The sequence below is a fragment of the Condylura cristata genome, unplaced genomic scaffold, assembly GCF_000260355.1.
Source record: "Condylura cristata isolate star-nosed mole 26May11 unplaced genomic scaffold, ConCri1.0 scaffold00015, whole genome shotgun sequence".
NCBI classification, from domain to species: domain Eukaryota; kingdom Metazoa; phylum Chordata; class Mammalia; order Eulipotyphla; family Talpidae; genus Condylura; species Condylura cristata.
Window position 1 is genome coordinate 1,120,103 of NW_004567116.1, and position 19,480 is coordinate 1,139,582.

A 19,480-nucleotide genomic window follows, 5' to 3' on the forward strand; every position below is an offset into this window, starting at 1 on the left:
CAGTGATTTGCCCAGGACGGCGGGAGCGCGAGGAGGTGGGGCCGAGCAGCCCGTTATTTCTAAGCCCTTTAGCAACTTACCCAGTGTGCTGGCGGGGCGGCCGGGAAGTGGCCTCCTGGGCGCCGAGGCAACGGCCTGGCTCGAGGACCTGCCATTCAGGTTCCTCCAAGTCCAGCTGGCGTCAGCCTGTACTTACAGCGAGTTGTTTCACCTCTGGAAGCTCTTTCCTCACGTCATGATTGCTGGGCTCACACTAGGTCCCTAGGCCCCTGGCAGCTTTGAAATTCTTAAAATTCTGCACACCCATTGTGCCAAGGGCTCAACCCCATTCTGCAGCCGAGAAAACTGAGGTGCTAACAATTAGCAGGTCACCAGCAGAACCTCCAGAGTTTTGACCATGTGCCTTTCCTGTGGCTGCAGCCAGCACCCCAGACTTCCTGACTCACCTTTCCCCTGCCTGTGATGCAACTGCTGGTGCTGGGGGTGCCCACATGCCAGGCATTTCTGTTGGACTCCTGTTTGCCTAGCCTTCCTTCTTAGCTCACGATCCCTTGCACACCTAAATTCTGAGCCTCGCCCAGATTAGGGACTGAGAGACCCAGGCCATGAGATTAACCCCTGCCCTGTACAGGTTGATGGGGGAGAACAACATAAACAAAACTTAAGCTCAAGTCAGTTGGGGCTGTTTGTAGAACCAGAGTCCTGCAGGGGAGGTGTGCCTTGAGGACAAGGAAGAGGAAGTTCAGTGGCGCCCGCAAATCAGGGCAAACCACACCCGAGGCTGGGAGAGGAGTCAAGGAATGGTGGGATGGGCTAGGAAGGCTTCCTGGAGGAGGTGGGGCCTGAGCCTCTTTTGGCTGTGGTGCAGAAGCCAGACTGAATTTGAGCTGCTCGGGTTTTGTGTTGGAGCGATGAGTTTTAAGCAACTAGAAACTGCCAGAGGAAGGCTGAGGACGGAGGGAGGAGAATGTGGAGGAAATAACTTCCCCCAGTTGAGCCAGAGAGTGTGGCTGGGTACTGTGCAGAGGGCGCTGCAGCGGGGGAAGCACGTTGAGGGCGCTTTGTTCAGGGGCACAGAGGTCAGCGTTGAGCCTCAGCCGGGTGCGTGTGTGGGCCCAGCAGCGGGTCTGCACGCCGGCAGTACCTGCTCCTGTCTCCGTGAGCAGCCTGAGAGTGGACATCCCGGGGGGCTGCTTGCCCAGCCCCTAGGAAGGGGTTTGCCGCTGTTGCTCAAGATCTATTTGTTGAATGGTATTAAGCTGCCACCCAACCTTTCCACACTTCACCCAACTCCACCACGCCTGTCTCCCTGCGGAAGCCTGCTCCAGCTTGCATGACCCCAGCCACTGCCAGTTTTCACCCCAGCACACCCTGGGGAGGTTCGCCCTGCCCTTGGTGCACCGTGGATGTGCCGACTTCGGCCGCTGCCCTTTTTCTGCCCTTGCTGTTTCCTTGTTCCTGGACCCCCGGTGCCGGGCTTGGCCGGCCGCTGCTCACTGGGGCTCTGGGGCCTCATTCCAGGTCCCGCTCCCAGAGCCCTGCACCCCATTCCGTATCTCCTCTCGCAGCCTCGGTGTGTGGTTTGCCCTGATTTGTGGCCTCCTCCGAGCTTCCTCTTCCCCAGAGCCACCCCACAGTCACCACTGACAAATGTTTGGGATGGCTTAGTAGAAAGTGGCTCAAAGAAGAGTGAGGTGGGGAGGGTGGAAGGGGGGAGCCCGGAAAGAAAGCACGTGTGGGGGTGCAGGGATATTCTGCATCACTGACAGGAAACCTGGGCAGGCCCCGACCGTCCACGTCTCTCTCTGTGAACTCGGGACGGCTTCACGCAGGGAAACTTTCCTGGGGCATTAGTGGGGCCTTCACTTTAGCTGCCTCCACATAGCATAGTACCCTCTTCTGCTCCCCACACCCAGGGGGTGCCTGTTCGGGGTTAGCGCCTCGTCTGGAGACTTCCTTTGCAGAAGGGGCCTTTCCCCGCTCATGCTGACACTCTGGCTGCCAGCGGACCTTCACCTCCTCTTCGCTGCCTCCAGCTTCAGCTGGACTTTGCCAAGCGTTGGCCAAGGAGCGGGGCCTGCTAGGGAGGATGGCGACGCCGAAAGCAGAACCCAGTTCCTCCCTCTTGCTGAGTAGAGCGAGGTGGCCCCACTGTGGGGCTTTCCATTTGACCCCACAGGTTCCTCCTTCTGCTCCCACCTCGCATGAGACCCTCTGGCCCGCAAACTGGCTTCTTAGTGTTCCTTGCTCCTGGTAACCCTCTTGTCCGGGCGAACAAGTGCTTCTGCAGACTTCCTCTGTCTGTGCTGTCAAGGCCAAGTTAGGCTTCAAGACTGGAGGTCCCAGCGCTGCGCCTGACAGGTCTGTCCGCTGGCTGGGCACGAGTGGTAACGCTGCGTGGTTAATACAAACACCAGCTTGACGAGCTCTGCCGTGCGTGGCAGAGACCTGAGCCCTCGCCCGTGTCACGAGGGCTGACTGTCACCGCAAGCTGCAGTGAAGGTCCTGAGAGCCCCCCTCACCGTGGGCCCTCTCCCGTGTGCCTGTGTCCACTCTGGCTGGGCCCTCACTGGCTTTTGGCACTTTGGTGGCAGAGCTGGGTGCCTGTGCCAAGGGAGTGCTTAGCAGATACTGGATGGGATCGAATGCTCCAAACCTTCGTTTTCAGTCTTGACGTAATCTACCAAGGCAACTGGTTTTCTTGCCACCTGGGTCCAGTCCCTTTGTGGGCCGAAGCTCCTACTTTATTGAGCAGTGGGGGACAGCTGTGGCTCTGAGGAAACAAGCCGCTGGGGCGCGCAGCCCAGGGCCTGCCCGCGCGGGCTGGGGCTCCGCACGAAGGAAGGTGCCAGGGAAGGAGGAGCACGGCAGCGCGGGGCCCACGGACGGGTCTCCATTCGCGTCAGCTCGTGCAGTGACTGGGAGCCAGGGCCAGAGAGCCCGAGGGGGGCCGGCAGCGAGGGTGGGGCGGGGCAGGAAAACACTTCAGATAGACCAGTAAAAGTTGCTTGACCTTCTGGTGTCCCAGGAGGTGCCAGAAAAGGGCTGTACTGACATGCCTCTTACTAAACACCTGGGCTAATCTGCGTGTGCCCTCTGTGCCAGCCACGGTGCCAACGCACCTCCTTAGGCGCTCCCGGAACCCGAGGCGGTGCTGTGTTCCAGCTCTGTGTGGCTAGGGAGCCGTGGCAGAGCTGCCGGGCAGCGGGCTCTCAGCCTCATCTTCTCCTGGCTCTGTGCCCCCACCTCCCCAGAGAGCAAAGCCACAGTCCTTCTCTGGGATCCCTGGGGCCTGCCTGGAGCTGTGAGGGTGACTCTTGTTTCTTCTTTGGCTTTAGGTCACCCCTGCCCTCTGAGAGCTGACGGAAGCACCCAGGGTAAGTCTGCACCTGAACCCACGGGGGGTGCTGCACGCACCTCCTTCGGCACCCCTGGTGGTGGCCGTCCCCTCACGTCACACATCAAGCTCAGTAAGGGAAAGGCCACCGGGGCTCTGGAAGATGTCAGCATCCTGGTCTGTCTCTTGGCTTTCACCGGAAAGTGGCATCTGGTCCCTCTGGCCCAGTCGGTGCCGGGCCTCGGCAGCAGGCCCTGCTCTCTGGGAGGCTGTGGCGTGGGACGCCAGCAGGGCAATGGCGAGGCTCCTCAGGCGCTCGGGGGCCCTCTGAGAAGGCCCCGTGCGGACACTGGGTGCTGAGGGCCAGGAGGCGGCTGGCAGTGGTGGTGGCGGCCTCTGACTCGTGCTCTGGAGAACACCTGCCTCTGCGAGCGGGGTCGGCATGCTGGTGGTGGAACTGTCCCTTCTGCCCACGTGGGGCTCAGTGTGACTGTCCCTGTCGGATGCTTCTCACAGATTGCTCCGATGGCAGCGATGTCCTCGGCTTCGATTCCAGGGCCCTCTGGCCTGGGGCACCTTGGGGCCCAGGCCTCGTCCCAGCTGCTGGTCCTTGGCCGGCCGAGCCAGGCACGATCCTGGTTCCCCGTCTAGGGCTCCCCTGCATTTTGTCTGCTGGTGTCTTCTTCCCTTCCCCCCGAGGCGCTGGCTGTCACCATGTTTCATTGCAGGTACCTTGGGACTTTCTGACTAAGAGACAACTTCCCCAGAGCCCATATCAGGGCTCAGAGTGGGGCTTTCTCTTGGGTTTCCACCCATTGTGCAGGGGTTTTTCTCAGGTGACTCTGCATGACCCAGGAAGTCCCTGACCCTAGGGCTCGGGCCGGCTGCCCTCTGTACGGTTGAGGTAGTTGAGAAACTGGAGCAGTGACAGGGAGCAGTTGGAAATGGCTCCGCCTTTGCTGGGCTCCAAGTCTCTTCCTTCTTGCTCGCTTGGCTCCTGTCGGTCTCCTGTGGTAGCTAGAGGTGAGTGTCCTTTCCCTGTCTGCCTCCCTGCAGGAGAGGTGGGGAGTCGGCTGAGGTCCCACCCCAGGGGTATTACAGAACTGAGAACTCCAGAGGGCTGATTAGCAGATCCAAGATTCCTGTTTTTTGAAGAGCATCGTGTTTTATCGCGTGACTCCTCCAAAGCCCATTAGGAGAAGGGAAAACTGTCAGCGAGAAAGACCTTCCGCAGCCGCTGAGGTTTCTAGATTGTTTGGCTCCTTAGTCCTGAAGTCCCTGTTGGCTCCCGAGTTTGCTTGGTACAGTAACTAAGAGGTTGCTCTCGCTCAGCCGTCTCCTTGGTGATCTGTAGGGAGGTGCACGTGGACTGTTTCTCTTCAGGCCTTAGGCCAGAAAAAGCATAAGGCAGAGCAGGAGGCATAACCTCTGGCCACCCCGCCCCCACCCCGCTGTCCCTCACCTCCTTAACTTGAGCTGCAGGCCAGGGGGGAGGGATGGGGCCCTGGACTCTGAGGACATCCCCCCCACACGTGGCAGGCCCTTTCCTGACCAGCGTCCACTTCTGGCTGAGGCCTTCAGGAAAATGCAGTGACTTGGCTCTGCTGAGTCATGCTGACGTGTGCCACCTTTCACGTGCGTTAACTCGTCGGCCCAGCCCGGCCCAGAGAGGCTGCAGTCACGACTGCTGACCCCTGACGTTAGGCCATCGCACTTGCGGCCTGAGCTAGTGGCTCATAGTCGTAGAAGATCATGTGACACGAGATCTGTTAGTGTTAAACCATTAACAAGAAATCCATTATTCTGGGAAAGATTCCACTCAGGATGAGGAAACCGTTTCAGAGAAACTAAGTGACTTGTGTGTTCGGGCGATCGGTGAGCGGCACGTCTGGGTGAGGACTTTGGTGCCGCACCTGGCCCACGCTGGGTTCCTGTGTGACACAGAGGTGTTCAGAAGTTACTTTGGTTGAAAAATTTTTTTCCAATTTGTTAAAATTCCAAACCCCAATACTTAGTTCTTCCTTTTGAGGGCTAGTTTTTAAGTTTAGCTTTTATGTAGCCTATACATTTTTTTTGTGCTATTCATAATTTTAGGGGAAAATTTTTGACTCTTCAAACTTTAATAAACATTTTGAAGGGATTTTTGATTAATATTTGATGCTATGTGAAAGATCAAATTTATCATTTTTTTCCCCAAAGATTTTATTTATTTATTTACGCATAGGCCAGAGGTGCCAGGGGTAAGAGGATTCACCAGAGAGAGTGGGGAGCAGAACAGGTGGATCTACTGAAGTGCACTTCTGAGGAGAGCAGCGGGGAGACACCCTGTGGGTCACTCCCTAGCCAGGGATCGAACTCAGGCCATGAGGGTGATAGATTGAGAGGTAAACCCTCTGCCACCGGAGACAGAGACCCTATGTGAAAAATTTTAATTGCATTTAAAAGTTGTATTTAACTTCCTTTGTTTTAATGCTAATTGTCTGATTAACAAACATTCCTATTTTTAAAAATTCCTGTAAATCTAATAAATTAAACCTTTGCTTTCCTATGGTGCTTTATTTTTAAAAGCAGTTTAATGGGGTATTTTGATATATAATCCACTTATTTAGACTTTGTAAGGTTTGGGCTGGGAATACGCTTGTGATGCCATAACCACAAAGATGAACTTGGTCATCACGGCCCAAAGTGCCCTCGTCCCCCTTTGGTCATCTCCCCCACCCCACGGAACTGCTTTTGTTTACTCTGGTTTTCATTTCCTGGAATTTCACCCAAGTGGAGTCACACAGTATGTATTCTTCCTGTGGCTTTGTTCACTCAGCAGAATTGTTTTGGGATTTGTCCTTGTTGTTTTAGATCTGTAGTTGACTCTTTTTTATGACCGAGTAGTATTCCACCACATGGCAGTTTCATTGAGCCATTCACCTGTTGTTGATCTTTTCAATCCTCCTAAATGAAACTGCTGTGAACACTGGTGCACACATCTTTGTTGGTCGGGTACTTCTCTCGGGCAGGTGTGGAATGGGCAGGCTGGATAGACCTGCGGCTGGTCACGCTGACGTGAGCTGCCAGACGGTCCTCCAGAGTGGCCATGCCATTTTAGTTAGCCTCCCAGAAGCAGTGCATCAGTGTCCCTGGCTCAGCACATCCTCCCCCCACTGGACAGGGTCAGTCTTTTCGGCGTTAGTTGTCCTAAACGCATTCCCATGTATCTCTTTGATTTCAACTTGAATTTCCTTGTTGATGGATGACATTGAGCATCTTTTCCTGGGCTGATTTGTCATCAGCCAATACTGATTTTAAAGGTAGGAAAATTCTCAAAATTGCAAGTCTTCACTTAAATACTCAGCTGCGTGTTTTAATTGGAACCTTGAGTTTGGCTTGTTATTCTGAACAGACAAAATCCCCTGAATATTAAAGTATAGAAAGTGATATATATATATACCTATGTATATATACACACACACATTTCTTCCACAAAATTATAAATACTTTGGTTTTTATATTCTTGGCATATCTGTATGCTCTATCTTCTGGGAATTAAAGCGCTTACCTACTAAGGAAATCATCTCCCATTGCAGTAAATTACTTTCCTGAGCAACTCTTGGAGCTTCTTTCTCAGCTTGGTGACATTTGTTTGTAAGTCATCAGGCTGCTGGATGACGCTAGTTCTTGGCCTTTGGAAGCAGCTACTCGGCAGAGGCCTGACCCTGCCATCTCCTGCTGACAGACATGGCCTCACAGCCCCAGCACCTCAGATGAAGCATCACATTGTTGACCTTGCTCTTCCCTTCTCCACCCCGCCCTGCTGCGCCGTGTGACTGGACGCAGTGACCACCTACTTAAGGCTACATCTCGTACTTCCTGTAGACAGAAAAGAGGTGGAATTTGGAATTCAGGTTCTGTGTATTTCCAAGACTGTGTCTGACCAAGGACTAGTTCTAGGGTCATGCCAGTTACCTAACAGGGCAGAATTGGGGCCCCCTGCCTTCTGAGTCCAGGCCTGGTATTTGCCCCCACTATCTTACATCTTTTCAAATCAAGAGAAAGGGAGTCTGTTACCAAGAAAGTGTGTACTTGGAACCATAGCTTCCTTGTCCTGTTTCTGGCCTGCTCCCTTGAAATGGCGAGCATCTTGGCTTCTCCCTGCCATCAGATTCTTCGGAGAGAGCTGCCTCCCAGGTGATACAACAGGTGTGGGACCATGTTCCCACCCTGATCATTGAGGGTGGCCTCGGGAAACTTGGGGGTAGTGAGTAGGGGCTGAAAATTAATGCAGGCTGGTCTCTCCTTTAATGTCTAGTGTGTATGTGGCCCTATGTCGGTACAGATCTACGAAGTTCTAAGAAAAAGACATTTTAGGGCTCTCCCTGGTAGCGCAACTGGTGAAAGCCCAGCACTGTGAAACTGTCCAAAGCTCCAGTTCAGTTCCCGGCCCCGGCCAGGGAAGGACCCACAGTGCACAGCAGACTTATCCTGTCTCGCCCGCTGCTCCCCTCAGCAGTGTGCTTCTGTCCAGCTGCCTGTTCTGCTCCCCACTGTCTCTGGTGAATCCTCTCACCCTCCTGCACTTCTGGCTTGTACCAGCTCTTGTATGTATAATAAATTAAAAAAAGAAAAAAGACATTTTAGATTCCTATTCTGCGGGAGTTTTAAAGAGTCACTCCTTACCTTTGGCTCAGTGAAGGAACACTGGGTATTAAACGCTGTGTGAGCATATGAAATGATGACTGTCATTGGGTGACAGAGTCTCCTGTCAAAGGGAGAGGGAAACACGCCTCACCACAGGGCAGGCCCTGAATGGTAGGAGTCCAGGGAAGACCAGGCCTAAAACTGACACACACACTCATACAAAATGACATATCGATTTCAATTCTAGAAACATAACCTAACGTGGGCCCTCCCTGGTGGCACAGCAGATTAAAGTGCAGAGCTAACCGCAGCCACTTTGGCGAAAGTTCCATCCGCAGCCAGGTTGGTGACCACAGGGCGCCGCAGACCTCTCCTGACCTGCCCGCTGCTCCCCTCAGCAGTTACTTCGTTGATGCCTATTCTGCTCCCCACTCTGTCTCTGGTGAATCCTCTCACCGCCCCTGCACTTCTGGCCTGTACCCCAGCTCTGTGTGTGCAAATAAATAAATCTTTAAAAAATAAAAGAAGAAATGTAACCTAAAGTATAACAGGCCAAGTATGCCAACATAAGGGCTATTCACATCAGTGTTTTTAGAGTAGAAAATGGGAAACCACCAAAATATACATTAAAAAATGATCACTGTGTATGTTCAGTGCCTTAAAAATAGTCCAGGTCTTGCAAGCTGACCGTAGACTGAGACACAGCAGGGGAGGGAGAGGGCCGAAAAGGCGCAGGGCCTGTGGCCATGGGTCACCCGTGCTGGGGTGGTGGGAGGACTCCGGGCGCCGCACCTGAGGGGAGAAATCAGACACTGTCCAAAAATCAACAATGATGTAAGGAGGTGCAGCCAAAAAAATAGATGCTCAAATCATGCTGTCAGTCTACATTAATTACCATACAACATGATGCTTTTTTTTTTAGATTTATTTATGTATGCACACAGAACTGGGGTACAGGCCAGAGGTGCATTGGAGGGGGAGAGGCTTCCCCAGAGACAGAGGGGAGCAGAACAGGGAGGTCAATGAAGTACACTGCTGAGGGAGCAGTGGGGAGACTCTGCTGCGCCCTGTGGCTCCCTCCCAGGGATCAAGCTCCTGCTTAGGAGGCTGCAGCTAGCTTCACAGCACACGCTTTAACCCATGGCGTCACCGGGGAGGGCCCTGCAACATGATGCTTTTATATGAGAAAGGTACATTATAAGACAGAACGTATAGCATTCTCGTTTTCAGTTATTTGGAAATTAATGTTTAAAAAATAAGCTGTGTCTTTGAATTTTAAATAAACTTTTTTGGAAAATAGAGAAGGGTATAATTTATAACTAATTGGGGCTTAATATCAGGTGCAGGGTATTTAAGTGTCAGAGTCCTTTCCTTTGCCACTTTTTCTCCAAAAAAACTGTTTGGGAGAAGGGGGATGGAAAGCTTTCTTAATGCCGTGAGCTTCCCCGGGAAAGGTGGAACAAAGACCTCTTAAAAGATGCTCTTCCATGAAGAAGTTGGCAAAACGGTCAGATGTGCTTTTTCAAAACTTTGAAAATTAATCAAAGACTTGGCAACAGTACAAGGAACATTTATTCAAGAAAAATGAATCTTGTTTTTCAACAAAAAGCTGAGGCATATTAGGAAACTAGCAAGCAAGCATGTCCTGGGAAAAGAAACAGTCAGTAGAAACTGACTTGTGGAGATTCAGGTGTTGGACTTTATAGACAAAGACGTGAAATCAGCTATTTTCTTTGTATTTATTTATTTTTAAAGATTTATTTATGCATACGAGAACTGGGGTACAGGCCAGAGGCACAGGAGGTGAGAGGATTCCCCAGAGACAGAGTGGGGCATAGGACAGGCAGGTAGACCGAAATCTACTGCTGAGGGAGCAGCGGGGGAGACAGGAGAGGTCTGCTGTGCCATGTGGGTCCCTCTCTACCCCGGGATCGAACTCATGCTGCACTTTAACCGGTAGCTCCAGCAGGGAGGGCCCAAATCAGCGACTTGGCAAGCATGAGAACAGTGCCTCACCGAGTAGATATTCAGTAAGCAAGAGAAATATTAAAAAGAACCAGAAAAATTCTGGAGTTGAAAAATAGAAAAGAAATGAAAAAGTAAACAGGGGAACTCAGCAGAGTTGCATAAGCAGAAAAACGAACCAGCCGACTTGGAAGCTAGGTCAAATGGGGGTGTCCAGTGCGAGGCACAGACCGAAGGGGTAAGGGAACCGGACCGGCCTCAGACACCATCGCAGGGCGCCCCCGCGAGAGGGGCGGAGAGAAAGGCGAAAGCTCGTCTCAGACCAGCCTGCAGCCGACATACAGACATTGCACAGGCTATGAATGCTGGGGGACAGTAGGATCCACCCCAAAGGTGCATCCATCCTTAGCTAAAAAATAGAACACGTAACTGACAGCAGCCTCTCCCCTGCGCCCCAGCCATCACGGTTTCAGCAAACGCGGGGTCTGGCCTCAGCTAGCCCGTCCCAGGATGCCAGGCGCGCTGCCAAGGGCTGTTGCTCTGCTGATAACATTCCTCCCACGCAGGGAGCACTTGATAATTTATAATCTCAATCCACAGTTCCCACCGCGGCTACTTATGATTCTGCTGCTTATGGATGATGAGCCAGAGATTCTGAAGGGGTTAGCGACTCAACCCAGCCCCGCCAGAGAGAGGCAGAGCAAAGCCTTGAGAGAAGCTCCCGAGCTCCCCACTGCCCCCTGGGGTCACATCCGCTTCGCCTGTCACTGGGCACAGGGGAGGGCTCACTGCCTGCTTTCCTACTTCAGCCGACCTCTCGACCTCTCGGGACCTTTACATCTTCCTCACAAGAGCCACTTGTTGTCACCTGGGCTTGTGGCCAGTTGGGAGGGGTGGGCCTCTGCCCTGTTGTCCCGGCCTTCCTGGTACGACCTGAAGGCTTCCTCTGCCTTCCTGGCTTTTGACTGTCCATTTCGGCTGGTTGCAAAACAGCTGTCTGTGTCTTGCTGACTGACGCTGTCTTTCCATTCTTTCCGCTTCTGAAATTCTTAACTGGCAGTTTCAGTATTTGGCAGGAGAAACGCCCCACGACCTAACCCTCACTTTTCTCAATGGACTGAGTGGCTTAAGCAGGTCAGAAGTGATTCCTGTGTGGCACTCCAAGAGCGTCACCGCTCTTTCCTCAAGCGCGAGTGCCTGGGCAGCGGCACAGCCCTTCCTGGGCGCGGGGAGGTTGCGAGAGGACCTGGCCCCGCTCACTGCCCGGCGCTGGGAGAAGGGCTGTACACGCTGGGCAGTGCGTGCTCGTCACCGAGTCTAGGCGCCATTTCTGGCGCCGCTTCTGTGCCAGGTAGGCTGCTAAATGCAGACCATGACCAGGCAGGGCTGTGCCCAGAGCAGGCTCTGCAGACAGCTCTGTCCGCCTGTCAGTCTGGCAAATTCCACAGCTTCTTTGAGCCTGGATTCCCTTGTCCATATAACAGGGCCTTGGGCGTGGGGCAGTGGAACGGTTAATAGACTCTGTGGGGGGCTTTGGGGGACAGCTACAGAGCTGGCTCCAGGGGAGAACAGTCTCAGGGACTCACGCAGAGCTCTCAGAGCTCGTGCATCCCAGGGGCTGCAGGTGGGTTGGCCACTCAGAAGGATTTCTGGGAGACCTGGCCTTGACCTCCGTGTCCTAGGTGGCTAGGGTTGGGGTGGGGGGTGGGGCCCAGGCAGTAGTAGAGATTTGCACCTGTCAGACCCACAGGACCGGGAGCAGCATGGTCAGGGTATTCGTTCTGTGAATTCCCAGCTGTTGGCTGAGTTTTAGGACAATGAGAAACCTGAGGCGCTGGAGTTTGCCATCATCCGCAGGTGAATACGGTTTGGAAAAACTTCTGGAAGTAGAGGGCAGGCTGACCTGGATGTAGGGTCAGGAGGGGTTGGACAGGTCACTGACGTGCCCCTGGCCCAGGGGGCTTGGCGAAGGGAGGGAGCAGCGACTTCAGAGTGCCACAGAAGGAAAGTCCATGGGGCCAAGTGGGGTGGATTTGGCGAGCTGGATTAAAGAGCAGAGCAGAGCGGGGGTGGGGGAAGCAACCCCACTTCTGCGCTGGAGGGAGCCAAGCCCAGGACCCGAACTCAGAGGAAAAATGGAGACAGACAGGGAACTGGAGGGGTACATCTCTGGGGATGGGATATCACGCCCAATTCGAAATCTCCTGAGAAAACGGAATTACCTGGAGGCCGGAGCGGGTAGGCCTGCAAGCAGCCTGGAGGCAGCAGCCAGTGCACAGAAGAGGCAGAGCCTGAGCGTCTGCACCTGGGCTGCGGAGCGTGGCCCTAGTGCCGGCCAGGGCGGCTCTGCCTTCGGGCAGAGGAAAGGAGAGCCCTGGGCCTGCGTTTACAGGCCTCCACTGGCGGAGCAGGGCGCAGGTACATAGGCACCCGTCGGGGGCTGGGCATAGGCGGCCCTGGCCTCCCAGCCCTCTGCCAACCTGCACTGCTCTCTGGCCTCTCCCTGGGGGCTGTCAGGGAGTCTGGCCTCAGAGGACGCGGGCCTTAGGGGGTCTCGCCTCAGAGGACGCGGGCCTTAGGGGGTCTCGCCTCAGAGGACGCGGGCCTTAGGGGGTCTCGCCTCAGAGGGACGCGGGCCTTAGGGGGTCTCGCCTCAGAGGGACGCGGGCCTTAGCCCTTCAGCAAGGTGCCTGCACGCACATGCCCACCTGCGCCCCGGCCGGCGCAGCCACACTGGCGGCGGGAGGGAGGAAAAGCCGGATAACTTCATTTGCCCTACAGCAGCCATCCCCGACCGTGTGGGCTCACAGACCTTTTGGGCAAATAGAAAAGTCTTCGAGCCTCAGGAAACCGTGACAAGCCTTTAATGCGGAAGCAGGGGACTGGGCCTGGGCAGAACTGATGGTTGTGTGTCCCCCGAGCGGGGTTCCTGGGCCAGAGGTGCGGGGTTGGGGGTGCCTCTGCTCACGTGCCTAGGCGCTTTCCCATGTGGCAGTGAGACCTGGGCGGGAAAACCACCGGGGGCGGCGGTGGCAAGCCCAAGTGACTCCGCGCTCCTGACACTGGGCCGCGGCTCTGGAAGCCGTCCCAGCAACACCCTGGGTCCCGGGCATTCACCCTTTGGCTCAGTGAGTGATCGGGCTTTTTATGGTATTGGCCTCTGTGGCCATCACCTGCAGCCTGATCAGGTTAACGGAAGGCACTTGGGCGTGTGGGCGCCGGGCACGCAGCCTGATGGTGAACCCTGGAGCCGGTGGGGGCGGGCGTGAGCGCACACCTGAGCCTGGGGCGGGGTACATGGGGCTTCACCCAGACAGGCGAGGAGGACAAGTGGCAGGATCTCTGAAGGGGGGTGCCCGCAAGACGACGGGGGAGTGGCGGAGACCCCAGAGAAGGAGCAAAAAGATTGGCGGGAGCTGGAGTCCCGCAAGCCCTGCCGGCCCGGGCCTGGCTGCCCGCCACGCCCTATGGCAGGCGGGCAGCGGGAGCTGGGCCTGCTGCAGCGCACGGCCTTGCCCCAGCGAGGCTCCTGGACGCTCTGGACCGGAGAGGGGTGCCGTGCTCGTGGGGCACGGGAGGGAGGCACTGGCGTCCTAGCAGGCTCAGAATGTGACCTCAACTCCCACGTCTGCTTTTCTCGCAATTACTTGATTTGCATGGTTCCTGTGTTGGGCCTTTGAGGTGTTGGGTCAGCAGAATACACCGGTGACACCTGCTGAGGGGAGGGGAGGCACCGAGTTGGAGGTCACACATCGGGGTGATGGCCGTACCTTGTGAGAGGGTGGCTCGGCCCACCCTGGAGCTGGCCTGCTGCTGTGCCACACTGCACAGGGCATCCAGTTGGCACACGAAGAAAGGAGTCCCAGAGCCCTTGGTGCGTTTTCCAGGCTTTACCACTCTCAGAGAACCACTCTCAGGGGAACCAGATCCCCACAGCCGTTGCTCACCCCTTGTGGTGCCCGCAGCTCCTCCCTCCCCCCAATGCCGCTGTCTGTGTCCCGCCCACACTCACGCCCGCCCACCCCACGCTCAGGTGGCCACCATGAGGCCTGCGGGCTGGCGCCACGCCCAGCACCATCATTAACACGGCCCAGGCTGCAGGTGGTGGCCGGGGATCGTGTGAAAAGCTGATCCATTCACTTACCCTGCACCCCCCCGTTGGCTTCCCGGCAGTCTCCTTTGTCGTCACGTTCCCCCCTCTAGAGGGGAGAACACGCAGCTCCAGGGAGGCAGGGTGGGACTCTGGGCCGCAGGGCAGCTGCAGCCACCGAGCAGATTGACCCAGGCGGGGTCTCCGCCACCACCTCTTGGAGACGCCCAGATCAGCGAAGATGAAGCCCAGGGCGAGCTCCCCTCCCGCCCCCCATGGCCTGGTCCAGGGGCTCACCCATGGTCTCTTACCCCCATCCCTTCGGACACCAAGTGCGTGGTGCTCCCCACCCCAGCAAGTGCTCCCCTGCTCTAGTCCAGTCTAACACCGTCCCCCGTCGGGCAGACCCTGCCAGTAAAGGGCCGCGTCCCTAGGCTGTCGCGTCCCTAGACTGTCCTCACTTCAGACACCTGTAGCCGTCCCCTGGGCTTCTGACAGCTGGCCGTAGATAAAGGGTTCCCAGGACCCCTTCCTCGGGTTCAGTGACTTGATACCCTGACTCGGGGGGACACCTTGCTTACCTTTACCGACTACTTACAAGTGACGGAATGGATGCGCGGGGGCAGAGGTGCTGAGTAAGTTCCAGAAGGGCACCCCGCGGGAGTTTGTTCTGTGGTGCGGGCACAGCACCCTCCTGGCACGTGGAAGCCTCAGCAGTGTGGTAGTTCTCTGACCCCGATACAGAGGTTCTGACTGATTTGATCAGTGGTGGCTGCAGATGGGCCTGGCACAGTTTGTTTTTGCTGTTTGAACCTGTTTACGTGTCCTGCTGTCTGACTCTAAGAGGCTTTTATTTTATTCTCTTTCATGTAGTTTCCCTTTGTGACTGAGATGTAACGCACACAAACCACTCCGAAGCGCACAGGGCCCGGGAGTAAGTGCTGTGGGACCATCAGCGCCTCCTTGTCTGGACCCCTTTTCTTACAAAACTGAAACTGTTCTCACCCAGTGGTAACCGCCCCCATCCGGCCCTGGAGGCTTTCAAGTGCTCTCCTTTGAGAAATGGTTGTTCAAGTCCTTTGTCCATTTTTATACTGGGTTGTTTGATCTTTTGTTGTTACGTTTTAGCACTCCACATATTCTTGATATTAATCTCCTACCACGTAAATGGCTTACAGATGTTTTCTCCCATTCTGTGGTGGCCTTTTTACCCTGAATAATGTCTTTGATGCCTACTTTGACATTTTTCATGAACTTCAACTTGTCTACTTCTTCTTGTGTCACCTATGCCATTGGTGTCATCGTCAAGAAATTATTGCCAAATTCAATGTCGTGAAGCTTTTGTCCTGTTTTCGTACAAGAGTTTTGTTGTTTTAAGTTTAACTCCTCGATCCATTTTGAGTTAACTTTTGGTGTCAGGTAAGGCCCAGTCCTCATCCTTGTTCGTGTGGACTTCCCGTTTTCCCAGCACCAGCACCGTTTGTTGAAAAAACGAAAATACAAACAGAGCCCTGTCCTTTCCCTACAGAGTGGGCTTCAAAATCCATCGATCACATAGGCAGCTGTCTGCTTCTGGCTCTGCTCTGCCGCAGGCCTTTGTGTCTGTGCTTCTGTAGGGCTGGGAGCAACGTTCCAGCTTTCGTTTCTGATTTCAAATATTTGAGTCTTTGTCTTTTGTGCTAACTAGCTGCAGGTGTATCAATTTTGCTGATCTTTTTGAAGAAGCAACTTTTGGTTTAATTGCTCTTTTAAATTGTTGTTACTTCTCTATCTCGCCTATCTCTGCTCCTAATCTTTCCTTTTGTCAGCTTTGCATTTAAAGTTTGCTCTTTGTCTAGTTCCTGACTGAGGTTAGGTTGTGGGCCTTCTTGTTTTTATCTACTTCTTCAGGCTGTGAGCCCCCCTAGCATACTTTCACTGTGTCCTGCAAGTTTTGGTGTGTGTGTTTTGTTCTCATTTTTCTCTGCATATTTCCTTACTTCCCTTATGACTTGTTCTTTGATCCATCGGTTGTTCAAACATGTGCTGTTTAATTTCCACATTTGTCCAGATTGCTTTTTGATATTGGTTTCTAACCTTCCCTTTTGTCAAAGAAAATGCTCTCTGGGCCATCATTCTTTTACCATCTGTTGAGACTGCTATGACAGGCGACGTCAGTCTGGAACGTGCCGTGTACCCGGGGGAGAATGGCACCTGTTGTTGGGAGGTGCCGGCGGGCTTCGGCTGTGTGTCTGCCGCCGGTCGGCCTTCCAGTATTGAGAGCAGTGCTGACATCGCTGGCACTGTGAGCTGCCTATTTCCTTCAGTTTTGCCAGTTTTTGCTCCATAAACTGTACTAAGTGTGGAAATATTATATTCAGTTTTCTTGCTTTTAATATGCAGTGTCCTTAGTCTCTGGTATTGCTTTTAAATTCAAGCCCGGTCAGCACAGCGTCTCACTCTCTTTTGGTTGCTACTTGCTCAGGGCGTCTCTCTCCGTCCTGCCGCGTGTGGCTTGTGTTGGAACTGCGTCTCTCAGCCGCACGCTGCTCTGCTGTGTCCCTATCCACTCTGCCATCTCTGTCTTTTGACTGGAGAGTTTCATCTATCTCCCTTGGAAGCAATTTCTGTGGGGCTGGCGGTGCAGTGGGTTGAAGTGCAGCATTGCAGGCCGGCCGCAGCCACCTCAGCGCTATGGAGGTGGCCGGCAGGGCGCAGCAGACCCCTCCTGTCTCCCCGCTGCCCCCTCAGCAGTGGAATTCCTCCATCTGCTTGCTCTGCTCCCCACTCTGTCTCTCGTGAGCCCTCTCACTGTCCCTGCACCTCTGGCCTGTGCTCCAGTTCTGTGTGCATCAATACCTCGATCTTTCAAAAATAAATAAAAGCCCATTTGGCTGTACCCTTTATTTAAAATAAATGAAGTAATTACTGTGACTTACTCCTATCATTGAGCTGTTTCCTACATACCGCTTAACCGTTCTCTGGTCCTCTACTGCCCGCGTTACTGTTTTCTGTTGTGTTGAATTGATGTTTAATAGTGAACAATTTTAAATTCCATTCTCACTTTCACAAATACATAGGCTATAGCTGTTTTCTATATGGTTACCAAGGGGTTACATTTAACACCCTAAAGTTGTCACTCGCTACTTTGGATTTCTATCCACTTCACTTCAGCAACATACAAAGCAGGCCTCACAGCTCCCTCCCCGGCTCTCAGCTGTGGATGCCACAGGTTATGTTTTGCGTTTGACCCCAAACACTAACCAGTTTGTCTTTAAAATGCATTAGTCCCCTAAATGATGTAGAAAACAAGGAGTTACAAACCAGCATTATTGTGACAATAGCTTTTACATTTATGTTTTTCCTTTAAATATATCAGTCTCCTGAATCACACAGAAGAGAAAAAGCACAGTCACTTTTGCCATGTGGCATCACCCCCGTGAATCCGCCACTGTTCTGCCACTGTTCCCGAGCGCTGGCTCTGAAACCTGCCGCTTGTTGGGCACCAAGAGCTGTTTCTCGGGGCCGGCTGCCTGGCGGCCCCACTGCCTGCAGGAGCCAGGTGTCCCTGCAGGCCAGGCCCAGGGTCGCACTGCCTGCTCCTAAGGAGCAAAGTTCAGTCACCTCATCTTAATGGTTTTAAAGATTTATTTCTGTTTGTGCACACAAGAACTGGGGTGTAGGCCAGAGGTGTGGGGGATGATGAGAGGATTCCCCAGAGACAGAGCGGGGAGCAGAGCAGGCAGATGGATGGAGCACACTGCTGAGGGGAGCCGCGGGGAGACGGGAGGGGTCTGCTGTGCCCCGGGGCCCCTCCCTGGCCGGTCGGACATAGGCCGTCCTGATGACAGTGCTGAGATCGTAGCCCCAGTGCCACCGGGGAGGCCCGAGCCATGTCATTGTAGACTCGCCGTCCCTCGCGTCAGTACGCTGGGGCATTTTCTTTCTGTGTTTATGTGAGTGGTAACCCAGGCATGCCTACCACCAGGCCAGCGTGCCCAACAATTCTGGCCCGTCCCGTGCCTGCCCGCTGGGGTATCAGCTCCCCGAGAGTCACACAGTGGCAGAGCATTTTGCTTCCTGCCCTGTGCCAGGGCTGGGGGCACGCTCCAGAGGGGCGGCCGGAGCGGAGCGCTCCCTGTTCCTTGCCGTGAGCGGGGCAGCTGAGGCTGGGTAACCCCCTGTTCCAGCTGTTTCAGAAAAGGGAAGCGCTCCGCACTCACAAATTGCGCGTGTATTCCTGATCACAAAGGTAACAGCTGCTACCTGTGAGATTCTGCAGAGGAGCCTTTTCTCAGCTCTGTCTGTCTCCAGATTCTTTTCAGCATCTCCACTGCCTCTCGTTTGCCTGGCTTCCATTTCTTCCCTGTTGCCTCTCAGACGCCTTTTCTGACGCAGGAGCCCATACCACTGTCTTCTTGTTCGAAGATCACTTCTGTCTTGTTTGTAAATAGGAAGGAACAGTAGTGTCTGCCGTCGGCTTGCCACATCAACAGCCTTCACTCCTAACTTGTGCTCCCTGACTTGAGGTTTCTGACGTCTGTCCGTGGCGTGTGCTTTTCTGTGCCTGCGGCGCCATGCTGAGGAGCCGAGGCAGTGGGCTTCTCAGGCTTCTCCCTGTCTCGTCGTTCGGCAGAGGCGTTCACTGGTTGCCTCCTGCTGCTGGGGTGTCGGGGCCCCAATCCCTGCTGCTGTACTGCTCCGCAGCCTGGAGGCGGCAGGCCTCGACCGCGGAATGGTCACGAGGCTCCTGGCGGTGGCCGCGGTGCGGCCGGCCTGGCTTGAGCGATGGCGGGCTGAGGCCTGAGGGTTCCCAGTGTGGGGGGGAGGCGCAGCTCTTGGGTGCCTGCTGGCTCTGCCCCTCCCTCAGAAGTGGGCTGATATAACCGAACAGTGAGCTGTGAAGCAGTGAGGAGCCGTGCGTCCCGTCACGGTGCTCCCCTCGGTGAGCCTGGGGATCTGGTGTCACCTTGAAGAAACTGGAGCTGGGGTTGGGGTGTGTGTGAGAGAGAGTGAGCTGCTTGCTCAGGCATTCACCTTCGCAGTGGCAGCATCAGGTTCGCACTCACCCTCTGCCCTCAGGCCCACAGCCTGTCCGCCTGGCCCACGCCTCGCTGCCCAGAAGCCTCACTGGTGTCTGTCCCTGAGCGACCCCAGCTTGCCTGTCATTTCTGTGCTCGTGTCCCTGGCAAAACCTGAGCTTCCTTTGATCTCTCCTGCCTCCGTTGTCTCACCGTGATGCCCAGGGTCTAGAGCAAGGCTGTTTGCTCAGAACATCTCACTTCTCGGCGGCTGAGTGCCACAGCGCTCGCCCTCGCTTCTTCCTCACGCTGCGGAGGAGCCGGGCAGACGCAGCGGAGTCACAGGCTGGGTCGGCTCTGCTCTTGTCCTCCGCTTCATCGCCTCGGTGTGTGTCTCTCTGCATTGAACAAATTCACTTTGAGCCCAGGGCAGCGCTGAGCCTAGAGGTCAGAGTTCTG

General features: G+C 54.7%; 1 protein-coding gene across 1 annotated transcript in view; it reads left to right on the forward strand.

Annotated features, from left to right (window-relative positions):
• The window catches only part of PC (pyruvate carboxylase), a 64,830-nt gene that overhangs the window by 718 nt on the left and 44,632 nt on the right, over positions 1-19,480 (forward strand). The window contains exon 2 of the mRNA XM_004682580.2: positions 3,339-3,377. The gene's annotated coding sequence lies outside the window, so the exon portion shown is untranslated. The remainder of the gene's footprint in view (positions 1-3,338; positions 3,378-19,480) is intronic.